This window comes from Pseudorca crassidens, chromosome 7 (genome assembly GCF_039906515.1).
Source record: "Pseudorca crassidens isolate mPseCra1 chromosome 7, mPseCra1.hap1, whole genome shotgun sequence".
NCBI lineage: Eukaryota > Metazoa > Chordata > Mammalia > Artiodactyla > Delphinidae > Pseudorca > Pseudorca crassidens.
The window spans coordinates 48,641,899-48,654,161 of record NC_090302.1 but is presented as its reverse complement, the minus strand read 5'-3'; the positions used below and the strand labels follow the sequence as shown (position 1 = coordinate 48,654,161).

Genomic DNA, 12,263 nt, shown 5'->3' with positions numbered 1-12,263 from the left:
TGTCTTTGACCAGCCTCTTCCATTAGGTCTCCTGACTTGACTCTTTCCTTTTGTCTTAGATGAAGCAAAGAATTGCCAGCAGACTCAGTGAGCAAGAGAAATCAAGGTGTGTCAAACACAGCTGTGTTGGCTCCTTACCCACAGGTCAAGAATGATAAACATACACTTGTGGGAAGAAAGTACTGAACATGGATAGGCTGACTACTTCCAAAAAGTTTTCTTCCTTCATCCATCCTTCCTCCTCTCTCCCTCTCTCCATCCCTCCTTTTCTCTCTCCCTCCCTCCTTCCCTTCCTTCCTTCCTTTTATAAAAGCTATATTTGGTCATTGTCAAAAAACAACACTGAGAGGTTTTTAAAAGGTATTTAGTGGAAAATGTCAGTTCTCATCTTACTTCCCTTACCTCAAAAGTCTCATTCTCTAGAAGCTATAATTGTTCATCTGTGTCCTTTAAGATATTTTGTAAGCATATATACACACACACACACATAATTTTAAAAAACATAAATGTGATCATAAACACACAGTTCTACTGTTGTACAATAGGCTTTAACTTAAGAAAAGGACATAAAAACTACCATTGGGTATCTTTCAATAGGAGCCCAAACAGAGCTATTGCATTATTTATAATAACTTCACAGTCTTTCACTGTATGTCTACAGTGAAAGACATACAGTGTATGTCTATAAGACATACAGTGTATGTCTATAATTTAATTAGTCACTTATTGGTGAATCTTTGAATTATTTCCATTTTTATTACCATAAACCATATGGCAATAAATATGCATAAAATAAATCCCTAGAAGTAAAATTACAGGGCCAAAAGGTATGTGCATTTAAAATTTAATAGGGGTAGCCAAATTATCTTCCAGATAAGGTTGCCCATATTTGCACACCCTCCAGTACAGATTTCCATACACACTTATTGACACCAGATATTTTTAAATTGTTTTTTGTCAATTTGATAGGTTAAAAAAATTTCATTGTTGTCTTAGCTTTCATTTCTTTAATTTTTTTTTTTTTTTTTTTTTGCGGTATGCGGGCCTCTCACTGTTGTGTCCTCTCCCGTTGCGGAGCACAGGCTCCGGATGCGCAGGCTCAGTGGCCATGACTCACGGGCCTAGCCGCTTCGCGTCATGTGGGATCTTCCCGGACCGGGGCACAAACCCGTGTCCCCTGCGTTGGCAGGCGGACTCTCAACCACCGCGCCACCAGGAAAGCCCCATTTCTTTAATTTTGAGTGAAGTTGAGCATTTGTATTTTCTTCCCCAAGATTTTCCTGTTGATATACTTTGCCCATTTTCTTACAGGATTCTCCTTTAGGATTTGTAGATGCCCTTTGCTTATTATGTAAATAAGCTCTTTGTCATGGTTGCAAATATTTTCTTTGCTTTCCCAATTGTTCTTTGAATTTATTTATACTATTTTCTAATGGGGTTTCTAAACATTGAATCTATTTTCTACAGAAACTTAGTTTGTCTGAATGGAAAAGTCACAATACCTCTGAGTTTGGTACTATAAAAAGATGAGGGAAAAAGATATAGGCAAGACAGAAACAAGGCCAAGAAACTGTTCTATTCAAAGAATACCCAGAGAGGAAAGGCAAGGTTTATTTTTAAAGTGCCGGCCTGTGGTTTCATTAAATCTGTACGGCAATAGATCCTCGTAGGCTTTATTCACTTAAGATAGAAAAGAAACCCCAACTGCTTTTAGCTCTATCTTTTTGGTTTTACTGAGGAACACAAGCTAAAATCAAAAGAAAAACTAACTAGGGTTGGATCAGTAATACACATGTATCTCAGTCTCTAAAACAAGGTGACCCAGCTCACCATTTGTTAAGAGAAGTTCTACTAATTAACCTTTTTATAACTGTCAGTGTCAGGAAATACTCTTAATTATATATTTATAGGCATTCAGAAGGTTTCAAGAGCCTTTCAGCTGTATCTTGCCAAATTATTACTTATCACTTAGGGGTTATAAAATGTAGGAATGTCAAACTGGATAACTGGTATAAAACAGCTTTAAATCCCTCACAAATGCATCTGCTTTCCAGGTCTCCTCAAACGTTTCCTCAACAGAGTTGGAGGATGCGCTGCTGCTTTTTTACTCCCTAAGATGGGTTTCTCGTCCTTTTTCCCCAACTGGGCCAAGGCCCAGTTACAACCTTTCCCCCTCAGGAAGGATTTGAGAGGCGAGCAATCTCCATTCTCCTGCCTGTTACCAAGAGTACAGTCCTGTGTAGGTCACATGAGAATTATTTCCTAGGATTTATCTTTGAAAAATTAATATTAAGTACAATGTCACAGAAACACGGAACTGAATCTCTTCTATTTATTTTTAATATTTAGGCATTTAAAGGTTACAAATGATGTGCAAGAAAATATGTGGCTATGGATCCATTATGGAATGTGTACAAATTATGCATAGTAGAGCCTGTGCAATTACTTTGAGGCTAGGAGGATCTGTTTGAGTTAACCTAAAAAGTTAACTAAACCAGGATGGTCTAAAGTAATGTATATAATTTTAGACAGCTAGTCTCAATCCCATTTCAAGGGGAAATTACAATTTCCAGAACCAGTGGAAGACTCTTCAGCTACATATCACTAAGAAACACACACGTGAAGAGTGAAAGGGCATGATATGAAGCATATGCTACAGGAGTCATTTATGGACAAAGCTACTCAATGAACACACTAGAACATGTAGGTGTACCTTATTTATGAATGGCAGGTATGTTTTACCTCATGTGCCAACTCCAGCCAATTCTTAATAACCATCTGTAATGCTATGCTGGAAAGGTGTGGCAAAAAGTGCTGGCTGTACCCTAATATCTATTTTCCTCCTTCATAGTGATAGAATTTTAGCTGTATGCCCAGGATAAAGACTACATTTTTGAATCCCCCTTTTGCTAGGTGTAAATATGTGACCAAATATTGGCACAGAGGATGTAAGCCAAAATCCTGTATACGACTTTCTCATTGTGCCTTTAAGGGAACAGGTCATGACTTTTTCCTGATTCCTTCTGAGCAGAATGTAGATGTGACAGTGAGTTCCCGCAGACCATGAAAACAGGGATGTGCAGAGCAAAAGAAAGAAGAAATCTGAGTCCTCAACATTGTGAGGCTACCACAAAAGGCCTGGACTCATGTTCAGAATAACACATGCATAAGGAATAAACTCCTGTCTCATTGAGGCATCCATTGTTTTGAGTCATTGTTACAGCAGCAGAACCTGTGTCTTAATGAATGCAAAATGGTCCTGAGCTGTAACAAGGCTCAGTGGGAAAAGTGTCCCACTAGGTCTGCAATGTCAATAGTGGGCAAGGGACCCGATGGTTCCATGCCAACTCTAACCTCTTACTCTATGGCTATCCAACTTACTCCAAAATGGAAAACTTTCCAAGGAAACTCTGATGTGACTCATACCTTAGACTTTCCCTTTGTCATATGCCTCCCTCTCTGTGCTATTGTTGACACTCAGGCTTCGTCTCTCTGTATTTGGTATAAATACAAAGAAATGAGACTTACTTAACAGTCATAATAAGAATAAAAATAAATAATTTATGTAGTATTTATGATACAAATTATTTATTTATATATAAATGACTACAATCCTTTAAAATAGCCTCCCAGGAAGCTACCTGCTTATTTCAATAATGCTGCTGTTGCTAAAATATTTTTGGAATTTTTTGGAAATTGTAAATTCACACATTTCTTATAATAATATGACTGGGTCAAAATCACTAAAATATGTTTCATGCCAAATCAGCAACTCTTTATTGAGCACTTACTATGCATGACATTAACTGTAGTTCTGGTGTCAGAAAGGTTGGTAAATAGTAAGGATTTAATAGTAAGGATGTCAGTAGTATTCTTTAGATAATCTATGTCAAATTTCCAGGGTAAGTTGGCTTCATAATTTAACAAGAGAAAAATACTAATACGTATAAGGGGTCTATTACAGTCCAGGGAAATGAGAGACATATACTAGAAATGAAATGTGAATTTTTAAAAAGCACTGCTTTATGGCATTTTACATCATGAATTTATTCATTCACTCAAGATTTATATTACTGTCCTGCTCCCTTATTTTCAACATAATTCTCAGTAATATATAGATTAAAAATTAGAGGTCTCTTTGTATTCAGTTTCAAACGCTTTATTCTCCTAGAACCTTGGTTTATTAAAATATTCCCTTGGCAATGAATTCTAGTTAGTAGGCTCTCCAGGGGCCTGCAGGTAAAGCAACCACATTTCTGGGCTTCTGTTTCTACCCCCAAATCAGCTAATAACGGTGGACTGTAGGATTTCTCTGAACATCAAGGACTCTGACAGTAGAGCCCCCAGCATTGAGCACATTTCTGGAGTCACTGAGCCTGAAACATACAAAGCAGTGGTGCTAAGAGCAGGTGCTGCCGAAATGGAAATTCTGATTTACTTCGAGTCAGTTCTGCCTGTTAAGCAGGTCAGTGTGTCTCTTCAAATGAAAAACAGCTTCCTTACAGCCATTATGGCAGAAAGGTCAATTCAAGTCCATTTACAGTTTTCAAATAAGCTGAGAGCTCTAACACAGATGATGACTTTGGTCCTCACCCAGAAGAGAACTGATTCAGAGCAAATGAAGTTGGATATAAGGGAGAACTTCCCAACAGCAAGGGATGTTAGGATCTGAAGGACATGTCAGGGCTGACATCCAGCCTATGATGTGGATTGAGGACACTAAAGTCTTCATAGGTTGTTCAATATTTTAAATTTCACTGCTGGCTCATGATTGCTGCTTTTTCTACGTCTTTAGACTAGGACAGAGTATCTTGGAAGTGTGTGGCCCTGCCACATCAGGTGTGGGCTATTGGAAAGACTTGGGGAAAAAAAAAAAGAAAAACAAAACTCAAGGAAACATACAGGGTAGTGTTTCCTAAGGGATGGATTGGCATTTGGTCCAGGCAATTCTGCATATGAAACCGTCCTGCACAAGGTAGAATATTAACATTCCCTCCTCCTCTGTGTGTCATTTGGGAGCACCAGAAATTGTATCAACCAAACCCCTCTGATATTTTAAAATACCTCCTACGGGACGCAGTGTCACCTTAGTTGAAAACTACCACAGCCATGTTTAAGAATTATCACCAAAAAATGGTGGTAATGGAACAAGGATACAGTCATGAGTATTTTTTCTGATTATGGAAATTTCACTGAAACAAAATGCTGTAAATTGATGAGTGTCACATCACAAAGATGATCTTTTTAAAATAAAATGTCCTGGAACCCATGAGACTTCACTCTATGGATTAGTCTGTTCATGGGACTCCTATACCAAACAACTCAGTGGAAATCAGAAACATCTGCTCCCATCATAAAGCATAACTTATCAGGGATGACATTCGGTGCTACTGGGTGACATTATTATCGTTATTATTTTTTGTTAGTTTGTGTGAGTAAGCACACAGTCATATATAAATTGGTATACTGGCTTAGGACTGCATAACAAAACATCTGTTCTTTTTTCCCAGAGAATTCTAAATAGCAATATCCTCAAATACCAAATTTGATTGTTTCATGAATTCTGTGATCATTTCCGCTACTTGTTTGCTTAGAACTGCCAAGCAGATTTTAATCTACTGCTTTAGAGAAAGTATTTTTTGTGGCTTCATTAGATGAGGCTATGCTCAAATGTCAGTTGTTACTCTGGGGCAAAGAAAATGCAGAGCATCAAATTCTCTTTCAAGAAAACCCTGACAGTGGCAAAAGCAATGGTTACAAAAATCTAAACCTACTCAGACATCCCCATTCATTAGTACTGCAGAATGGGTGTATCTATAATGACTACCATGGGGACAGAGTCTCTTAGACTAGATTTAGTCTGACACAGATTTCACTTTATAGTATGAAGATGACAAAGTTGGAAAATTCTAGCCTCATAATGAAATTTCCTACAAAGTTAATGTTCACAAATTAATTAAGATATGTAATCCAAATAAAACTTTGCATTTAGCCAAACCTAAAATAAAATTCAAACACAACGGAGTATAACACTTTCATCAATTAGAGCCCCCCAAACAAACTAGATTTCTGTCCTCTTCCTCCAATCTCCTTTTTAAACAAAACGGTAAATTATAAGAAGGAAATCTGATATTGGCCCAAATCTAAACTTGACATATAAATCTTATCTTATATATTCAGGACCAATTCACATTTAGCCCAAATTCTAACACCTCCACCAAACAGAGTTCTCTCTGCAAACTTAACTGACATTCATAATGATTGCTCCAAGACACTAGAATAGCTTGACTCTCTAAAGAAATATGAAATTTTCTCCATTATATTCTTCACTCAAACAAGAGGAACAACTACAGTTTAGAATATATTTTCAACAATGAAAAAACATGAGTTTTCTGTTTATTGCTGCAATGATCAAGACTTTAAATGAACTACTCTTTAAGAAGTAATGTTAATAGAGGCTTGATAATATGTTTCAGAATATAATTTTGAGTCTCATTTTTTTCTTTGGACCCTTTCTGTAACCCCAGAGATCCATGGCTTTTCCCTAACAAGCAGAGACAGGTTCGCTTTGTGGTAAAGATATTCTGACAGACATCCTAGACTCTGATGGGCTTCGAATGAAGGTCTGGATCTCAGGTTGGAATCTATGGCAGCCCATCAGGCTATATCAACACAGAACATGGTTTCCCACTAGGGGACCGCTGTGCCACCGAGAAGGCAGGAAGGGAATCAGTGTTTCTGAACTGCCACGTGCCAGAATCCTTTCATAGGTTGACTCATTTAATCACCACACTGTGAAACATTATCATCCCTGGTTCACAGACACAGAAACAAAGTCTGAGAGAAATACAGTAATTTACCTAAGGTCACAGAGCCATGAAGATCTGAACCCCCAGGTCTCCCTGTTTCTCTCAGCTTATACCACTGGCAAGAGGCAAAGCCTTCCTTTTTTCCCAAAAGTTATGTTCTTCCCTTCAAACGCTTCCAAGAAAGCCACAATTGCTGGGGATTTTTCTAATCTTCCTTTTTAAGATCTGCAAGGTAATATTTGTTTTAAATGTTTTTTGGCCAGCTTAGTGTAGAATTTGGGACAAGAGAAAATGATTATCAAAATTTTAGATAAATTTTAACATGTGATAACATAGTTCTTAATTTTTATTTTTTTGAAAGAATTGTTAAAGGATACCTGGATCAGTATTTTCCATTATGTTGCTACTAAGTTAAGGAAATACTTTAAAAATCTACCTTGCGTGTGGCCCACGCAAGTTAAAGAAATGCTTTGGTGCTGAAATAGTTATAGATGAAATGATACACTGTTTGGATTTCTTTCAAACTTACCCGGAAGAAGATGTAGGTGGTTATATACATAGAGAAAACAAGATTGGTTATAGGCTGATAAATGTAGAGTCTGGGTGATAGTTATGGGGGTTATTATAATATTCTCTAATTTTTTTGGAAATTTTTTAAAAGCAAAAATGTATGCAGAAAATATGCTTGGGATTTTATAGGTTCATCAGGCTACTTACACGTTACTTTCTGGAGCAGTCCCTTGGTATTCAGTCTTTCTGGAGCAGTCCCTTGGTATTCAGTCTTTCAGGTAACACGTGTTTATTGAACAGCTACTACGTTCCCAGCATTGTGCTAACTTGATTCAACTTATATGAATATGTAAACAACAATAAAATATGAGGAACTGCTTATTATGAACCTTTGTTTACTTGAATGGTTTGAACTTAACATATGTAATGCTTGGCAATACTAACTAAAGGTGTGGGTCACCTTTGATAACTCTCTTAATCACTTCTCTGCACCTTATTCTGATCTTTTAGATGAATGATTTTATGTTCTCGTGAATGGGCACAGATGTGGGTGGGAAAGCACTGCTTTCATCCAGACACTGACAATACTCCTGGGATATAGGTATAAAGAGTACACATAGCCTCACTCCCTTGCCTCTCTCTTCCTCTTTTCTACTTGCCTAGCAAAATCCCAACAGGCTCTCAACCCGAGTCTCTGCCTATTCTACTACTCAAGCTGAACATGCCTGGAAAAAAACACACATCCCTGATGATTCACGCCACTGCAAATTTATGACCACAAATATCAAGTGGGCAGTCTTACATTTCCCTAGTCAGCTCACTCTCCCAGGCTCTACACTTGTTTTTTCTATTTTCTCCCTAATCTTCTACACCTCTTCCCTTTCCACACTCTTAGCCAATGACCTCCTGTATTATTTTCTTCAGATATAGAAAGCATCTATAAAGAACTACCTGATCTTCCCAGCAGAAAATGTTCCATCCCACCTACATCTGCGCACATAAACTCTGCCTTCCCTCCTGCTACCCAGGATGAAACTCTTCCTGTTCTACCTATGGCCACGTTCTTCATTTGTGCACTGAGTCTCATCATCTCCCTCCTTCTCAAGGACTTTGTCTCAACTCCCCAGAGATTAATCCTCAACTCCCTTTTCTGTAAAAACTTACTCCTTAGGGGCTCCCACTAGCCCCATTCTTTGAAGAATATACTGGTGTCTGTAAGGATGACTGTTCAGCATCCTTGATGTGTCTATTCCTCCCCCTGAATGCTCAACTCAGTAGCAAGTTCTCTTGAGTTCTACCTTCAAAATGTATCTTAGGACCAATATCGTATGATTCTACTTATGTGAGGTACCTAGAACAAATTCATAAAGACATGAAGTTGAATCATGGTTACGGGGGCTGAAGGGAGGGAATAAAAGTGTTTAATGTGTACAGAGTTTCAGTTTGGAATGATGAAAAGTTCTGGGGATGGATAGTGGTGATGATTACATAACAATGTAAACGTACTTCATAGCACTGAACGGTATACTTAAAAATGGTTAAACTGATAAATTTTATGCTATATATATTTTATCACATTAAAAGAAAGATCAGTTAAGAAAACAGATATGTATAAATTTGAATCCAACCGCTTTTTACTACTTTTATTGCTGTCACCCTAATTCAAAACACTATCATCTCTCACCTGCATTACGGCAATAGCCTACTGAAACATCTACCTGCTTTTAATCTTGCCCCCTGCGTCAGTTGGATCTCTACACAGAACAGCAGAGTGATGTTTTAAACCACAAGGGAGATCCTATAACTTGCCAGATCAAAACTCGGTCAGAATAAAATTCAACTCTTTACAAAGGTCGTACTCTTCATCAAATACCTGGGTCTTTGTTCCTGCTTTCACTCCCTCCAGAATGCTCTTTTCAGAGCTGGCTCCCTCACTTCATTCAGGTCTCTGCTCATATATTACACCATACCCAATCATCTAATCTAAACTATCCTCCCATCACATACATGTGCATGCATGCAGACATGTGTACCCATGACACATACATATATCCCTTCCTCTGCTTTATTTTTAACAGCTCTCTTACTACATATATTTGCCTATTTACTTATTTACTTACTACTCTGCCCCTCTTGACGTAAACTCAATGAATTATCTACTGCTGCTTTTCTAGACCTTAACCATGACTGGTACATAATAGGAGTTCAAGAAATATTTGTTTGCTAAAGGCATTATGGGGATTGTTTGAGGCTTTGCATGTTAAATTTGAAGTTTAGAAAATTTCAGATGGAAGAGTGTTCCTAAGTGGCTCACGTCGGAAAGGATTCTCCTTTAACAGCAAAGAAGTCCTTCAGTAACCAATGACAACACTTCAGTAAGGACTGTTAACAGCAAGAATGAGTGGAGGGAGGGGAGAGTTGAGATAATGGATGCCAGAGTGCTGAGAAAAGTCTAAGATGCTGGTGCTTATAATATTTTATTATTCATAATTGTCATGTTGATGAGAAAGGGCTTAAAGGTCTCTTGAAAATATTCTTCAGAAGATTATGCTATTTATGCAAGAAATAGACTTGTGGAAAGAATCCTATGGTATGCATGTCATCCCTAAGTGATGAAGAGGAATGGCACTTTAATGAGTAAAATGCTGAGTGTATTCAGACACCTCCAGGGTCGTGCTAAGTGTAATAGGTGGTGATAGTATTATTGTGGTATCCTGGTGGAGGGTCTAATTTCAGGAGGCTAAACTGGGGTTTCCCAAAATTGAGTTCCCCTGTTGTATTTTAGATTTCTTAGACTTTTGAAGAGGGAAATTAAGAAGTAGGTGAGATTTTTAGAATTGTTATAGAATAAAATTTTATTTTAATAAGAAGAATTACATTATCACTAATTATGATATAAAGAAAAAAATAGTGTTCAGATTAGAACAGAGAGTTACATTAAAGGTCTATGTTCTTAGTTCTGCTGTTTCTTATTTTAACCAGGTCAACTTTTCCTCCTTTTTTCTCAGTCAGTCCTATTCTGGAGACTTCCAGGTTCTCAGTGGGCACTTTGCTTTACTGCTAACTGAATGGAGATCTCAAGGTCCTGCTCTACTTCCGGAGCCTGGGCCACTCCTTAAGCTCTGAGGCCCTCGCTGCTCCTTCCCTGCTTTGTGGGGTGAATGCAGTAAAAAGAGAAGTAGAACTAATGACTCCTGAGTCTGACTTGGAGGGCGACCTGCAATCTCCATTTGCCTGTGATGGAGGTGGCCCAGGGACATGGGACTTTCAATGCTAAATCTGAGAAAGTCCCTGGGAAACTGGGACAAGTTGGTCACACTCCCACTACTAAGTTCAAGGATAGAACTGGTAGAAGAGCTAAGGCATGGCATCATTCACTACAGCTTGTGGCAAATTCTTGGCCCTGAGCTTGTAACTTCCTGTGACCTCAGGGATCTCCTCTGGGCATCTTTAACCTTTTTCTTCTTATTTAATTATTTGCACTGAATGGGAGTCTGTGAATTCCTATTAAGCCTCAAATACAGTCCCCAAAACAAAGAGGAAAATTGTGTTTATAAATTATGACGATTGCAATGACTATTTGCCTCTCTCTGCCCCCATCCTGTTCCAGCTACTATCACTTAACCCAACCTAGGGGCTCAGCCTCTACCCCAGATCCGAGGCCTAATCCTGTTTGTGGACTCGGAACATTTTAGGAGTCTCAAGCCAGCTTCTCTGACCTGGTGCTTCAGCTTGGAACCTGGGTCTGTGTTTATCCCCTACTTTGCGCCCTAGACCCTTGACTGGGATTTCACTTGGCAATGTGTTTGCATGTCACTACCTGCCCTGATGTGCTCGCAAGGGTCCAGTGTCACACGAGTGGCATGAGACATGTGCCTGGGGTCCTGGCTCCTCCAGCATCCCTGATGCCCTGACCACCAGCCTTGGCCTTCTCCTGGACTCTATGCTGCCGGGCTCTGCTCCTCACGGAGGCCCGGCCACTGTCTATGAGCCTCCCCTTCAGGGCAATCCCCACGCATAGCAACTCTGTGAGCTTTGGAGACAGGTGCTTCCCCAGGCACAAAGGTTACAAAACAATGTCCCCTCTGGGATGACTAATTAGAAAAGAGTATCCTTTCCTTGGGCACCTATAAGGCACAGGGCTTGGCAGACAGAGCCCTGGCTGGGTTTTAACTCCTGCTGGCACCATCGTAGCTGGGTGTTTAAACTTACACAACCGCACACCTAGCTCTTCTCCTAACACTAACAAATACCTGGCCCAGCTGCCACCAGGATCTGGCACAATGGCATGCTTTGTGTGTCTGGACAAATTTGGTCTCACTATTGAGCACTGAACTTGACCCTGCATTTGCTCTTTGTCTACCCTGCTCCCGTCTTCTTCAGCTTTCAGGTTACTCCTATTTAGGCTCATTCTTAACCTGCTGGTGTAAAACAAGTAATGCTGTAGCCTATAAAAACCTAAATGGATAATATTAATGATATGAGTTTTGTCCTTCCTGTCAAATATTATAATAAAATTCAATTTTAGTTTAACAAAACCTACCACCCATCGGCTATAGTGCTTTGTTACTTTGGATCTCTGCTGGTTTCTGGATGGATTTTCTAGTCTTTTCTACTCTTTTTTCCCCAAAAGATGTTTACCTTTGGGTAATCCTGTGTTTTCTCTTTCCAAAGATAGTTGAAGATTCTTAGAAGAGAGTTTTCTAATACAATGTTGACTTCAGGCCTACACCAAAATCTATTATTCCAGAATTCTCTGTGAAAAAGATGAAGGTATGAAACTTGACTGCTTAAACAGCAGTAGCTCCTAAAACGTGGAACCAGAAAAGAGAGTACAGGAAAGAGAAGCTGTGGTCTGATAGGTTGGACATCCTAGCTCTGGGAGGAAGGTGGCAAGAGCAAGCAAAATCCATTTGGGACAGATGCAGAGAAAAGACTGGAGAT

The 12,263-nt window shown here is 39.0% G+C and overlaps 1 protein-coding gene across 7 annotated transcripts in view; it reads right to left on the bottom strand.

The window, feature by feature from the left end:
* Nucleotides 1-12,263, bottom strand: part of TRPM3 (transient receptor potential cation channel subfamily M member 3) — a 519,386-nt gene that overhangs the window by 219,119 nt on the left and 288,004 nt on the right. The gene's annotated exons all lie outside the window — the stretch shown is intronic.